This window comes from Uranotaenia lowii, chromosome 1 (assembly GCF_029784155.1).
Source record: "Uranotaenia lowii strain MFRU-FL chromosome 1, ASM2978415v1, whole genome shotgun sequence".
In the NCBI taxonomy this organism is placed as follows: domain Eukaryota; kingdom Metazoa; phylum Arthropoda; class Insecta; order Diptera; family Culicidae; genus Uranotaenia; species Uranotaenia lowii.
This window is the reverse complement of record NC_073691.1, coordinates 20,742,920-20,758,999: the sequence shown is the minus strand read 5'-3', so window position 1 is coordinate 20,758,999 and position 16,080 is coordinate 20,742,920. Positions and strand designations below refer to the sequence as shown.

The 16,080-nt window shown below is 27.1% G+C and overlaps 1 protein-coding gene across 4 annotated transcripts in view; it reads left to right on the top strand.

Annotated features, from left to right (window-relative positions):
• Window positions 1-16,080, top strand: part of LOC129739518 (RNA-binding protein MEX3B) — a 172,458-nt gene that overhangs the window by 93,307 nt on the left and 63,071 nt on the right. For all 4 annotated transcript variants that reach the window (XM_055730996.1, XM_055730998.1, XM_055731000.1 and 1 more), the window contains exons 2-3: window positions 6,074-6,667; window positions 6,802-7,697. The gene's annotated coding sequence lies outside the window, so the exon portion shown is untranslated. The remainder of the gene's footprint in view (window positions 1-6,073; window positions 6,668-6,801; window positions 7,698-16,080) is intronic.

Here is a 16,080-nt window from a genome sequence, read left to right as displayed (position 1 = left end):
AAAATTTTACAATTTTTCTCAATTGGTATAAAAAATGCAATTTTGATTATTCCGACGAATATTACTAAGTGGAGTATATTTTGCATAACAAGTTCTGCAGGAGTATGAACAAAATAAAGTAAACAAAGTAGATCATCAGTTCACAAGCACAGAGCAACTCGCAATAAGACAATCAATATATTTTATCAGAGAGTTAGCATCAATGAGTACTAAGAAGCGATTTGGATAGATATTTATTCCGTTTTGAAGAACATTAAAAAAATTATGTTTAAATCTTTTTTTACCTCAAGAAATCAGTAAACGAAAACCTGGGGGGGGGGGTTATTATCCGCGTTACGTAATTTTCATAGGGGGGTACGTCGAAATGTTACGATCTGTGACATACGGGGGGGAGGGGGTTAAAAAAGTGCATTTTTTGCGTTACGTAATTTATGGATGCCGCCTTTAACAACTTTCATACCACCACGTTTTATCGATATTAACTTATTTTCCCTAAAAAAATGAATTTTTGTCATTTGTGTAATTTTTGTCATTTTTGTCATTTTTTTTCAATTCTGTCATTTTTTTTCAATTCTGTCATTTCTGTCATTTTTGTCATTTTTGTCATTTTTGTCATTTTTGTCATTTCTGTAATTTTTGTCATTTTTGTCATTTTTGTCATTTTTGTCATTTTTGTCATTTTTGTCATTTTTGTCATTTTTGTCATTTTTGTCATTTTTGTCATTTTTGTCATTTTTGTCATTTTTGTCATTTTTGTCATTTTTGTCATTTTTGTCATTTTTGTCATTTTTGTCATTTTTGTCATTTTTGTCATTTTTGTCATTTTTGTCATTTTTGTCATTTTTGTCATTTTTGTCATTTTTGTCATTTTTGTCATTTTTGTCATTTTTGTCATTTTTGTCATTTTTGTCATTTTTGTCATTTTTGTCATTTTTGTCATTTTTGTCATTTTTGTCATTTTTGTCATTTTTGTCATTTTTGTCATTTTTGTCATTTTTGTCATTTTTGTCATTTTTGTCATTTTTGTCATTTTTGTCATTTTTGTCATTTTTGTCATTTTTGTCATTTTTGTCATTTTTGTCATTTTTGTCATTTTTGTCATTTTTGTCATTTTTGTCATTTTTGTCATTTTTGTCATTTTTGTCATTTTTGTCATTTTTGTCATTTTTGTCATTTTTGTCATTTTTGTCATTTTTGTCATTTTTGTCATTTTTGTCATTTTTGTCATTTTTGTCATTTTTGTCATTTTTGTCATTTTTGTCATTTTTGTCATTTTTGTCATTTTTGTCATTTTTGTCATTTTTGTCATTTTTGTCATTTTTGTCATTTTTGTCATTTTTGTCATTTTTGTCATTTTTGTCATTATTGTCATTTTTGTCATTTTTGTCATTTTTGTCATTTTTGTCATTTTTGTCATTTTTGTCATTTTTGTCATTTTTGTCATTTTTGTCATTTTTGTCATTTTTGTCATTTTTGTCATTTTTGTCATTTTTGTCATTTTTGTCATTTTTGTCATTTTTGTCATTTTTGTCATTTTTGTCATTTTTGTCATTTTTGTCATTTTTGTCATTTTTGTCATTTTTGTCATTTTTGTCATTTTTGTCATTTTTGTCATTTTTGTCATTTTTGTCATTTTTGTCATTTTTGTCATTTTTGTCATTTTTGTCATTTTGGTCATTTTGGTCATTTTTGTCATTTTTGTCATTTTTGTCATTTTTGTCATTTTGTCATTTTTGTCATTTTTGTCATTTTTGTCATTTTTGTCATTTTTGTCATTTTTGTCATTTTTGTCATTTTTGTCATTTTTGTCATTTTTGTCATTTTTGTCATTTTTGTCATTTTTGTCATTTTTGTCATTTTTGTCATTTTTGTCATTTTTGTCATTTTTGTCATTTTTGTCATTTTTGTCATTTTTGTCATTTTTGTCATTTTTGTCATTTTTGTCATTTTTGTCATTTTTGTCATTTTTGTCATTTTTGTCATTTTTGTCATTTTTGTCATTTTTGTCATTTTTGTCATTTTTGTCATTTTTGTCATTTTTGTCATTTTTGTCATTTTTGTCATTTTTGTCATTTTTGTCATTTTTGTCATTTTTGTCATTTTTGTCATTTTTGTCTTTTTTGTCTTTTTTGTCTTTTTTGTCTTTTTTGTCTTTTTTGTCTTTTTTGTCTTTTTTGTCTTTTTTGTCTTTTTTGTCTTTTTTGTCTTTTTTGTCTTTTTTTTCCTTTTTTGTCAATTTTGTCATTTTTGTCATTTTTGTCATTTTTGTCATTTTTGTCATTTTTGTCATTTTTGTCATTTTTGTCATTTTTGTCATTTTTGTCATTTTTGTCATTTTTGTCATTTTTGTCATTTTTGTCATTTTTGTCATTTTTGTCATTTTTGTCATTTTTGTCATTTTTGTCATTTTTGTCATTTTTGTCATTTTTGTCATTTTTGTCATTTTTGTCATTTTTGTCATTTTTGTCGTTTTTGTCATTTTTGTCATTTTTGTCATTTTTGTCATTTTTGTCATTTTTGTCATTTTTGTCATTTTTGTCATTTTTGTCATTTTTGTCATTTTTGTCATTTTTGTCATTTTTGTCATTTTTGTCATTTTTGTCATTTTTGTCATTTTTGTCATTTTTGTCATTTTTGTCATTTTTGTCATTTTTGTCATTTTTGTCTAGAGATGTACCGAATATTCGGTTGGCCGAATATTCGGCGCCGAATATCGCAAAAAAACCGTTAAGCCGAATATTCGGCTCACCGAATAGTTGAGCTAAGTATTCGGCCGAATAGGCCGAATAGGCCGAATATGTATTATTTAAATTTATTCAATAACAGATTTGTCAATTTTTTCAAATTATTCTGGATAATTTATGAAATATATGAAAGTTTTGTTGAAAAAGCCACACAATCATCAAAAACTTATGGTTCAGCAAAACATCTAAAGGGTATCTGTATACCATTCACTGTAGATCGTACAGGAGAATGCTGTCGAAAATGGCTTTATACTTTGATTATCGTTCATTCTAGATTTTCTTGATATATCAAGGCTGGCCCATAAATCCAATAAAGAATTCGAGATAAGTTAAATCTGGTCGGGATGCCCAGATATTTATGAAAACTTTCTGGATTTTGCCTTGATTTATTCAGATTATTTCTTGAATCAAACTAAATACTAAAATTTATCTTTAAAAGTTTGAATATTTTGTGCTCAAAAACGCTTTTAGTAAATTCCAAAATAAACATAAGTTTTTGTTTAATCCTTCGAAACGATTTTTACACTGCTGCTGTGATTCAATGAAAACTTTAAATTTCAAGTGTTTTCTTTCTTTTTTTTCTCCTTGTATGTTTAAAAATAAAGCGGAGGTTTCATTCTGATCTGCCCTTTTTTAACATTATTTTTCTAAATACGTCCTTAATTTCACGATTATGTGGATGCGTTGTTTTAAACAAATATTTTGAAAATATCTTACTGAAATTCAATCATCATCTAATTCGTTATCAAATTAGCAATTTCTAATTGCTTGGCACCTGTTTTAACATGTTTTGATGTCAGATTTCACAGAAACCCAATATTTTTGTTGTTAAACGCCCTAGAAGCGATAAGTCATCTGATATCATTCCTGGTTGACAATAATTGACTCAAAACACGAGGGGCATTAAAATGGAAGAAAAAGAAGGTAATTGAAATAAGTAATCGCTTTTTTTTCATTATAAATTCAATAGAATATTGGACCGAATATTCGACCGAATATTCGGCCGAATATTCGTTTGGCCGAATAGTTGGAAAGGTACATCTTTATTTTTGTCATTTTTGTCATTTTTGTTATTTTTGTCATTTTTGTCTTTTATGTCTTTTTTGTCATTTTTGTCATTTTTGTCATTTTTGTCATTTTTGTCATTTTTGTCATTTTTGTCATTTTTGCCGTTTTTGTCATTTTTGTCATTTTTGTCATTTTTGTCATTTTTGTCATTTTTGTCATTTTTGTCATTTTTGTCATTTTTGTCATTTTTGTCATTTTTGTCATTTTTGTCATTTTTGTCATTTTTGTCATTTTTGTCATTTTTGTCATTTTTGTCATTTTTGTCATTTTTGTCATTTTTGTCATTTTTGTCATTTTTGTCATTTTTGTCATTTTTGTCATTTTTGTCATTTTTGTCATTTTTGTCATTTTTGTCATTTTTGTCATTTTTGTCATTTTTGTCATTTTTGTCATTTTTGTCATTTTTGTCATTTTTGTCATTTTTGTCATTTTTTGTCATTTTTGTCATTTTTGTCATTTTTGTCATTTTTGTCATTTTTGTCATTTTTGTCATTTTTGTCATTTTTGTCATTTTTGTCATTTTTGTCATTTTTGTCATTTTTGTCATTTTTGTCATTTTTGTCATTTTTGTCATTTTTGTCATTTTTGTCATTTTTGTCATTTTTGTCATTTTTGTCATTTTTGTCATTTTTGTCATTTTTGTCATTTTTGTCATTTTTGTCATTTTTGTCATTTTTGTCATTTTTGTCATTTTTGTCATTTTTGTCATTTTTGTCATTTTTGTCATTTTTGTCATTTTTGTCATTTTTGTCATTTTTGTCATTTTTGTCATTTTTGTCATTTTTGTCATTTTTGTCATTTTTGTCATTTTTGTCATTTTTGTCATTTTTGTCATTTTTGTCATTTTTGTCATTTTTGTCATTTTTGTCATTTTTGTCATTTTTGTCATTTTTGTCATTTTTGTCATTTTTGTCATTTTTGTCATTTTTGTCATTTTTGTCATTTTTGTCATTTTTGTCATTTTTGTCATTTTTGTCATTTTTGTCATTTTTGTCATTTTTGTCATTTTGTCATTTTTGTCATTTTTGTCATTTTTGTCATTTTTGTCATTTTTGTCATTTTTGTCATTTTTGTCATTTTTGTCATTTTTGTCATTTTTGTCATAAACGTCATTTTTGTTATTTTTGTCATTTTTGTCATTTTTGTCATTTTTGTCATTTTTGTCATTTTTGTCATTTTTGTCATTTTTGTCATTTTTGTCATTTTTGTCATTTTTGTCATTTTTGTCATTTTTGTCATTTTTGTCATTTTTGTCATTTTTGTCATTTTTGTCATTTTTGTCATTTTTGTCATTTTTGTCATTTTTGTCATTTTTGTCATTTTTGTCATTTTTGTCATTTTTGTCATTTTTGTCATTTTTGTCATTTTTGTCATTTTTGTCATTTTTGTCATTTTTGTCATTTTTGTCATTTTTGTCATTTTTGTCATTTTTGTCATTTTTGTCATTTTTGTCATTTTTGTCATTTTTGTCATTTTTGTCATTTTTGTCATTTTTGTCATTTTTGTCATTTTTGTCATTTTTGTCATTTTTGTCATTTTTGTCATTTTTGTCATTTTTGTCATTTTTGTCATTTTTGTCATTTTTGTCATTTTTGTCATTTTTGTCATTTTAGCATAAACGTCATTTTTGTCATTTTTGTTATTTTTGTCATTTTTGTCTATTTTGTCATTTTTGTCATTTTTGTCATTTTTGTCATTTTTGTCATTTTTGTCATTTTTTGTCATTTTTGTCATTTTTGTCATTTTTGTCATTTTTGTCATTTTTGTCATTTTTGTCATTTTTGTTATTTTGTTTCATTTTTGTCATTTTTGTCATTTTTATCATTTTTGTCATTTATGTCATTTTTGTCATTTTTTTTTTATTTTTGTCATTTTTTTTTTTAATTTTGTCATTTTTGTCATTTTTGTCATTTTTGTCCCCTATCTATGTATTTTTCCACATTTATCACGTTTTAATTATTTTTCCCGTTTTTAGCTCGTTTTTAATCTTTTTCCCATTTCTGCTTTGTTTTAATCATTTTTATCATATTTATCATTATTTATGTTATACTTGTTGATATTTTTTTTTCGTTTAAATCCTTTTGTTGTTCTCGTGATTTATGTTAAATTTCTGCCATTTTGTTAGCTTTTGTCAGCGTTTTTATTTTTTAAATTTTGTGGATTTAAATTTTGATTTTTGAATCGTATTTTTTTCAAGTCATAAAAAAAATCAGTACTATCGATATTAAGCGGTTTTATTTTTCCTTTCTTCTCTTTTCCAGATAATTCAACATCACCCGAATAACATCGCAATTGGAGGCAAATAATTATTGATCTAATCAAAAGGTTTCAGCTCCCAATATCCCGTCGTCATCATCATCAGATCATCGAAAAAAACTTTAAAGTTTTTCACCGTAGCTCGGAAGCATTATTCACGAAATCAAAATCAAAGAAAAGGGTTTTGCGTTCACAAAACGTGACTTGTCTCGAAAGCAATAGGCAAAACTTAACACCCATAGGAAGGTTTGGAAACTTTGAAAATCGCGTGTGAGAGTGAGTGTTCGTATTTTTCGATAAATTTGTTAACATTTTCCTCTAAGAGGAAACATTGTTCCGGTGGATAAAGTTGAGCAAAAGTCGAAATTGTATCCCTAAAATTATCCTAGTGCAATCAGCCAGTTTTTGGTCCGGTTTGAGTAGAGTTTTTCGATCCTAGAAAGTGAAAGTTAGAACCGGAGATTTTGACTGTCGTCGAATGTTTATTCAGTGTGCGAGTTAAAACATAAACATAATTATAACATTATAACAACAATAATATCCAGAACCCAAACGCAGGAATCCTATAAACTAGCTAAATTTTGATGTAGAACCCTAGGGTAAGTTGACATAGTCATTTAATTTCAGTGTGTAAAAACAAGGGGTCAGACAGTTTTAAAAAAAATTTGAACATCAAGCAAATCAATTTAATTAAAAACATTTACAATATTTTCAATTTCCTTCTGTTTTGCAGATCAAAAATCATCAACGTTTCGATAAAAAAAAACATCTTCATAAAACTAACATCGATAGATATTAAAATTGTTGCTTGACGCATCTTTCCAATTCATCAACTCATCGAGAAGCAGACGATATAAGTTTTTCAACAAGAAAAAACGATCGTTGCCAACCCGGGCAAACTCTATTGAAACAATAAGCTCTAAAGGAAAAAAAAAGAAATCAAACAACAATCTCTAGGCAAAATATAGCTATATTAATATAAAATCAAGGAAATTAGTCAAATTTAGATTGGAAAATCGGAAAACAATTCAAACCTATTTCTTCGTAGAGGAAACAAAAAAATAAACGGCACCCCTGCCCTTAAAACTCAACTTTTACTTCAAGTAATTTAAGCAATTCGGGAACAGCTTTTTCCTAAAACTTTTGTAAACTTCTACCCCTAACCAAAATAACCTTAACCTTAAGAGGAGGGAAAAAGCTAAAATAGGAAAAAAAACAGATTAATCGAAATCAACGCACACTTTGATCGTTTGGCGAAACTTTAACGAAATAGACGAAGAAAGGTGGAATCGCGGTGAAAACGAAACCAAACCAAGATCTTCCTCCTCCTTCGGAGTCACAGAAAACAAAAAACAAAAAACAAAACAAGGAAAACAAGAACTACGACTAGGATTTTTTCCTAGAGGGAGACCGAGGGAAAAACCGGTGACAGAAAATCTCCTAGGAACTTGTTTAGCTAGGTGTGTGAGAGTCGAGATCAGTCGAGTGGTGTGGGAAAATCGGCTGTTAGAAAAGCAGAACAAATCCGAAAAGCAACCTATCAACAACAGCAACAACAACCAGTACAGCGAAAAAAACCGGAAGCCGGAATAGAACACAGGATCTACACACAGCCGATAGTAATTAACGGTAAGTCAAAAGACCTCACTTGTTCACAGCTCTGATTTGGAGAGATGTGGAAAAAATATGTTTCCTCACCCCTCAAAAATGGGTCATCAAAGACTTCCGAATCATTTTTTTTTATTCTCACCTTTTTTCGCACTTTTTTTTTATTTAATGTCAGAAAATCGTCATCTGCGTGACGTACATTTCAATAAGGTTTTCAACAGTTTTTTTCCGGAAAAAATATTTACAACCAGAATGACATATTTTAAGTCTACTTTTCCCAGAAAGGTTTTCCTAAAATCTTTTTCAATTTATTTCTTCCATGTCTTAATTTGTCAATTTTTTATGTTTTTTTCAATTTTTTATTTGTTTATTTTTTAACCCTTAATTTCATGATTTTTTATTTTTCCTCCAAAATAATTTTAAACAGTTGGTAATGATGAGTACATCAAGAAAAAAAGTTTTAATAAAATACGATTTTTCACTAGGAAGGGTTAATTATTCATTTGTTAACTAAATAATATTGACATTATTTCCAAATCATTTTTAATTAATTGTATTTTTTTGTTGCTTTTTTTTATTTTTAGAACTGTGAATATTTTATTTTTGAATTTAAATTTTCAACTTGTTTTTTTTTTCATTTGTTTGATATTGTTTGTTTGTTTTTTTTCTTTTTTTTTTGTTTGTTTACTTGTTTATTTAACTTAATTTTTATTTTTCATATTTTTTTCTATTTTCTTGCTTTTCCTTGGTTTATTTTTCTCTAATTGAGTTTAAGTTTATTTTTTTGTATTTCTTGTCATTTCTTCATTTTTTTAATTGTTTAATTTTTCATTGTTTTTTTTTTTGTTTTCCTAGCACTTTTAAAATTTACAATTTTTTTCACCATTTTTTTCATTTAATTTTTTTAATTCTTGGTGGTTTTTTTTTAAATTTTTTTTCATTTTAAATTTTTTGTTCATAAACTTTTTTAATTTTTATTTATTCTTCTTCATTTAATTTTGTTTTGATATTAAATAAAAAATAATACTTTTTGTATCGAAAACAGACAATACAATCACTTTTATTCTCGTCAAGTTATGTTTAGAGATAAGGTTACAATAGCGATTGACATATGCTTGGATTATCCATCCGACATATTGGCAACACTTCACAATCATTAGATTTCCAATCAACAATTTAAGTTAACACTACGCATTCACTCTACATCGATTCTAGAACAATAGCGAATTGACGTTCTCTCTCACATTTTGTGTCACTTTTGTCATTTTTGAGAAATTTTTGTCATTTTTGAGTCATTTTTGAGTAATGTTTGGGTGATTTTTGTAATTTTCGTGTCATTTTAGGGTCATTTTAATGTCATTTTAATGTTATTTAACGGACATTTAAGTGTCATTTTTGTGTCATTTTTGTGTCATTTAAGTGTCATTTTAAGTCAAGTATAATTTTTACCATTTTTACCATTTTTGTAATTTTTGTGATTTTTTTTTTATTTTTGTAACATAGAGTTTTAAAGGTGCCAATTGAAATTTGGTCGCATATTACGGAAATCCTTTCCGAGCAACCTTCCAGATCGGTCTTCGAAGTTTCAATTTTTGTCATTTTTGTCATTTTTGTCATTTTTGTCATTTTTGTCATTTTTGTCATTTTTGTCATTTTTGTCATTTTTGTCATTTTTGTCATTTTTGTCATTTTTGTCATTTTTGTCATTTTTGTCATTTTTGTCATTTTTGTCATTTTTGTCATTTTTGTCATTTTTGTCATTTTTGTCATTTTTGTCATTTTTGTCATTTTTGTCATTTTTGTCATTTTTGTCATTTTTGTCATTTTTGTCATTTTTGTCATTTTTGTCATTTTTGTCATTTTTGTCATTTTTGTCATTTTTGTCATTTTTGTCATTTTTGTCATTTTTGTCATTTTTGTCATTTTGTCATTTTTGTCATTTTTGTCATTTTTGTCATTTTTGTCATTTTTGTCATTTTTGTCATTTTTGTCATTTTTGTCATTTTTGTCATTTTTGTCATTTTTGTCATTTTTGTCATTTTTGTCATTTTTGTCATTTTTGTCATTTTTGTCATTTTTGTCATTTTTGTCATTGTTGTCATTTTTTTCATTTTTGTCATTTTTGTCATTTTTGTCATTTTTGTCATTTTTGTCATTTTTGTCATTTTTGTCATTTTTGTCATTTTTGTCATTTTTGTCATTTTTGTCATTTTTGTCATTTTTGTCATTTTTGTCATTTTTGTCATTTTTGTCATTTTTGTCATTTTTGTCATTTTTGTCATTTTTGTCATTTTTGTCATTTTTGTCATTTTTGTCATTTTTGTCATTTTTGTCATTTTTGTCATTTTTGTCATTGTTGTCATTTTTTTCATTTTTGTCATTTTTGTCATTTTTGTCATTTTTGTCATTTTTGTCATTTTTGTCATTTTTGTCATTTTTGTCATTTTTGTCATTTTTGTCATTTTTGTCATTTTTGTCATTTTTGTCATTTTTGTCATTTTTGTCATTTTTGTCATTTTTGTCATTTTTGTCATTTTTGTCATTTTTGTCATTTTTGTCATTTTTGTCATTTTTGTCATTTTTGTCATTTTTGTCATTTTTGTCATTTTTGTCATTTTTGTCATTTTTGTCATTTTTGTCATTTTTGTCATTTTTGTCATTTTTGTCATTTTTGTCATTTTTGTCATTTTTGTCATTTTTGTCATTTTTGTCATTTTTGTCATTTTTGTCATTTTTGTCATTTTTGTCATTTTTGTCATTTTTGTCATTTTTGTCATTTTTTCCCCTTTTGTCATTTTTGTCATTTTTTTCCCTTTTGTCATTTTTTTTTCTTTTGTCATTGTTGTCATTTTGGTTATTTTGGTCATTTTTGCCATTCCTGTTATTTGTTTATAATTGTGTGCTTTAATCTAGTTCATCACTTTTTTTAGAATCGAAAAGAAAATAAATATGGAAATATTAAATCATCAATATGTTTCCATTTCTTCTATTTTTTTTATTAGTTTGAGGTTAATATTTTTGCATAAATTTATAATTTTCCTTCATTTATTTGGAAATTTTTATTTATTTTTATTTTTTCTTATTTTTATTTGTTTTTATTTTCATTTTTTTTCATTTTCATGTTTTTTACACTTGTTATTTTTTTTACAATGTTTTTTTCAATTTTTTTTTATTTTTTTACATTTATTTTTAATTCTTTTAATTTATTTTGAATTTTTGGTCGAGGATTTTAATGTTTTATTTTATTTTTTTTTGTTTTTATTTTTTTTATGCATTTTTTATAATTATTTACAATTTTTTTCATTATTTTTTAAATAAATCTTTATTTATTATGTTTTTGCCTCAATTTGTTTTTTCATTTATTTTTCTTCCGTGCATTTTTCAATAAGTTTAATTTTTTTCTATTTTTATTTCATGTTTTTTTTATGTTTTTTTTTATTTTTATGTTTTTTTTTTAATTTTTATGTTTTTCTTTATTTTTATGTTTTTTTTATTTTTATGTTTTTTTTTATATTTTTATGTTTTTTTCATTTTTAGTATTCTCATTAATTTTTTGAATTTATTTTTTCATTTTAATTTTTTTCTTTATTTTAATTTTTTATTTCTTTTTTTCAAATTTTTAATTTAATTTTATTAAAAAAAAATAGTTTTTTAATTTTTTTTGATTTTTTTTGTTGGTTTTGTTCTTTACTGAAATATTTATTGATAACATTTTTTTAGAATCGATAATTTTAATTTTCACTTTTAATTTATTCATTTTTCAATGTTTTTCTAGAACGTAAAATCAGATAGAGTAATTGGAGAAGCCCAAATTAGATAAAAATCTGATAAGCTGGAAAATCATAAATAGATTTAGGAGGGTTTTTTCTGAGATTTTCCAGTTCTAAAAAAAGAGACGAAGTAGCTTGAGAAGGACAGATTTGAAAGGTTGTTACTGAGATTGTTTTTTGGAATCGGAGTGGATCTTAAATTCCTTCACTTGTTGTTATTGGTCCAGCAATATTTTCGATTTTTTCTTTAAAATACAAAACAAAACTCTTAAAGCTCAAATTTCCTATTCAAACACTTCTTTTTGTTAAAAATCAATATGTTATGGAAAATTACCGTAATACTTTGACTGAGACTTTAAAAAATACCAGGCTGTCTATAAAAATTGCAAAACCTAGAAGAAGAAATTAATTGAAAAAAAAACGATGGAGGACTGTTAAGCTTAAATTGTGTATATATATTGATTCTGTAGTTGTCTTTCGTACAACTACAGAATCAATATAAGCATAACCAAGGTTTAAACACCAATAAATAACAATCGATTTTATGTAACACTAGCTGACCCGTTGTGCTTTGCTACACCTTTCGGAAATAAATGTAATTTGTAAAAATTTATTCAAATTTAGATTTTAGAGAGCATTATTTTTTAAAAATCAAACCTCATCATACTTCAGAACCAACAACATAGAAATGAGAGCTGCAGCTGCAGTTCTAAATTGCAATTCAAAGATGGTAAATATTATTTATCGAAACTTGATCTCTAAACTCGTTTTTCAAGATCTGAAATTTGTACTCTGTACCCAAAAAAAACCTTTTTAAATATGATCCCTTCTTTGGAAAGCTCTTTATCTTAAATTTACATGGGAGCTCTCCCATCTTTTTCAATTTTGTCCCCCACTGCTTGAAGAAGGTAGGCAAATTAAGCAGGCTCGATACCCACAGCACTTATCATGGTAATGAAAAATATATTAAATAAGTTATGTATCAAATACAGAGCAAATTTCTTTTTTTTTAATTAATTTACTACGGTAAAAATATAAATATTTAAAAATATCAGCTGCATCACTAAATAAGTTCTCAGCATTTTTTTTATTTTCTCTGTGAAAGTCAAATATTCTAAAATGTTGGCAAAAATAAATTTCTAAGTTTACATTTGTCCCGTATTTTGGGGCAAGTGTCAATGCAAAGCTTATTTACAGATGCGTTTCATCAAGTTTCACTGATATATCTGCAGTATTTCTGCAATATAAATTTATGTTTGTTACTCCACTTTTAACGAATGCTGTTCAAAGGGAATGACCTTCATTTACAAAGACATTTAAGAATTTTCAATATCCGCTTCAGTTTCAACATTCGGAATACCCCTTCTGGTCTTTCCAACATATTGAATCATTTTGAAGATGAATTTCTTAAAAGTTCGACGTTTGCCCTTGCCCCACCGTGTAATTTGACAGGAGGGAATATTGTTTTTAACACTTTAAGGGTATACTAAAAATTTCTCTTAAAATTTTGCGTCCAGTTGAATATCAGTTCTAAAGTCTCGCTTTTCAAAAACGAAGCGGATCAAAATTCTCTTTAATGCAGCCACGTAACACAAAAACACTTTACATGTTAAAAACGTACTTGAATTGATATGTAAGCAAAAAGTACGATGGTTCTTTCAGAATTATTTAAAATAAAAAGCTCCTATTTTCATTTCTAAATTCGTTTCAATTGTGTATTTGGGCCGAAGTAACAATTAACATTGATTATTAATTTTAATTTTTTTAACAGAAAAAGTTGAACGTTTGAACATGTTCTAATGTTCCTTGAATGAAAAGTCGAATGCTACCTACATTATTTTTGCAAATCTTCCAATTGGTTTTGATTCGATTGATAAAATACCAATCCGTGTCACATCTAGGCGTCATTTATTACCACGTGTTGTGTACAAATCAAATAAGCAAGAAAAAAAAAACACATCTAGGTTGCATATCGCCCCCACGTGTTTGAGAAACAGACGCCTTATTGTTAAATTTTCCAGCAATCAATGAACAGTGTGCTTTGGTTACTATCCTCTTGCAACGACGTTTGCTCGCCCATGGAGACGAAAAACAAACCCCTCAAAGAAAATATGCTTGGTTGAGAAATACGCGCCAAAATATTCCTACTGATCAGTATGCTATGCCTGGGTTACTTCCCTTTTACGCCGTTGGCTCGCGACGCCTCGACCATAGAAACGAAAAACAAACCGCCCAAAGGAAAAAAAATCTCAAGAAAATGGATGTCATGACTTTAATTTGTTTCGAAAAACTACAAATTTTGTATGGAAGCCCCCCCTTCCTTAAGTCGGATGGAGTTTTGACTATTACAGAAACCATCCCCGGCCACAAAAACCCTCAGATGCCAGTTTTGACGATGATCGGTCCAGTAGTTTCCGAGTCTATAGGGAACAGACAGACAGACAAACATTCATTTTTATATATATAGATAGAGTTTTAAAGGTGCAAATTGAAATACCAAAATTTGGTCGCATATTACGGAAATCCTTTCCGAGCAACCTTTCAGATCGGTCTTTGAAGATTCATATTCCGTTTTTTTTAATATTTCAAAAATCGGTAGGATGAGAAAATATGAATTTCTAATGAAATTTGAGCATGAAAAAAGAGTGGAAACAAAGCTGTAGGAAAAAATTTCCCGTTGTATTTGAACGAAGGAAAAAGGAAGGTAATAATTAAAAAAAAGGGTGTATTGTAAAATCCTATACAAATGAACATACAAATGAATTCATAAAAGAAACTTTTGCTTACGTCTAATTCGAACTCCTTCCAAAGGTTTCAAGAAGTAGTTTGAATAAATATCTTGAAAAAATAGTATAGTTTCTTCCTGTACCATCTTTTCACTTTTAAAAGATAAATTTGAAAAAAAAAATCTAGGTTCCAAAATCTGAATTTTTATTCTGAGTTCTTATTCTAAGTGCTAGACAATGGTTCCGAATTTTGACTCATCTATGAATTTTGTATTCACATTTGAGAATTTTGAAACATGAATCATTCTTCTAAATCGTTTGTAGTTCTGAATTCCGACCGTTTCTTCCTAATGAGAAAAATATGGTCAGTTGAGTATTAGTTTGTTTACTTCCATGTTGACTACAAATTGTATCATGTTTTTCATCTGTTAGTATCTTCAAATGACAATAATTAGGAATAAGTCCTACTTACTCTAAATCTAATCCAATAGGAATCCAACCAAGAACCAGAAAATCCATATCCCGTAGGATGCTGGCAGTGAAGCTGGCCTGTGCAAAAATTTTGCCGTTTTCGTTTTCTGCCTAGAAATGTGCTAAATTTAACCACATTTCGTTGAAGCAAACTCTTCTAAAACACACGCATGCAACCTATGCAATGGATGGTGTGATCATGGTGGATGGCGCACAAAATGTCAACTAGAACCAACCAGCTGAAATACCAAAAAAAAAAAACTAAAGAGTAAAGGAAGAAAAAAAAGAATTTCGCACGATGCGTTCAAAAGTGCATTAACATTTCATTTTGGTCGTTTTTCATAATGGCACCGTCTCTTGGACTAGCAATGCGACCGAATGACTTCCCCATACTTTTGTCTTCTACTTTTTTAGATTCAGGTTCACAATTTAGAGATTTGGATGGGAAGAACAACTAGCCTACCATCAGCTGATTGTGGTTTATTTAGGATTTGATTTATAACCTTCGATGAAAAAGAAGGTATTTTAAATTTCTAATTTGTTCCAAATTTAGAATTTTAATTGCGAACGATAAACGATAAGCAATAAACGATAAACGATAAACGATAAACGATAAACGATAAACGATAAACGATAAACGATAAACGATAAACGATAAACGATAAACGATAAACGATAAACGATAAACGATAAACGATAAACGATAAACGATAAACGATAAACGATAAACGATAAACGATAAACGATAAACGATAAACGATAAACGATAAACGATAAACGATAAACGATAAACGATAAACGATAAACGATAAACGATAAACGATAAACGATAAACGATAAACGATAAACGATAAACGATAAACGATAAACGATAAACGATAAACGATAAACGATAAACGATAAACGATAAACGATAAACGATAAACGATAAACGATAAACGATAAACGATAAACGATAAACGATAAACGATAAACGATAAACGATAAACGATAAACGATAAACGATAAACGATAAACGATAAACGATAAACGATGAACGATGAACGATAAACGATAAACGATAAACGATAAACGATAAACGATAAACGATAAACGATAAACGATAAACGATAAACGATAAACGATAAACGATAAACGATAAACGATAAACGATAAACGATAAACGATAAACGATAAACGATAAACGATAAACGATAAACGATAAACGATAAACGATAAACGATAAACGATAAACGATAAACGATAAACGATAAACGATAAACGATAAACGATAAACGATAAACGATAAACGATAAACGATAAACGATAAACGATAAACGATAAACGATAAACGATAAACGATAAACGATAAACGATAAACGATAAACGATAAACGATAAACGATAAACGATAAACGATAAACGATAAACGATAAACGATAAACGATAAACGATAAAC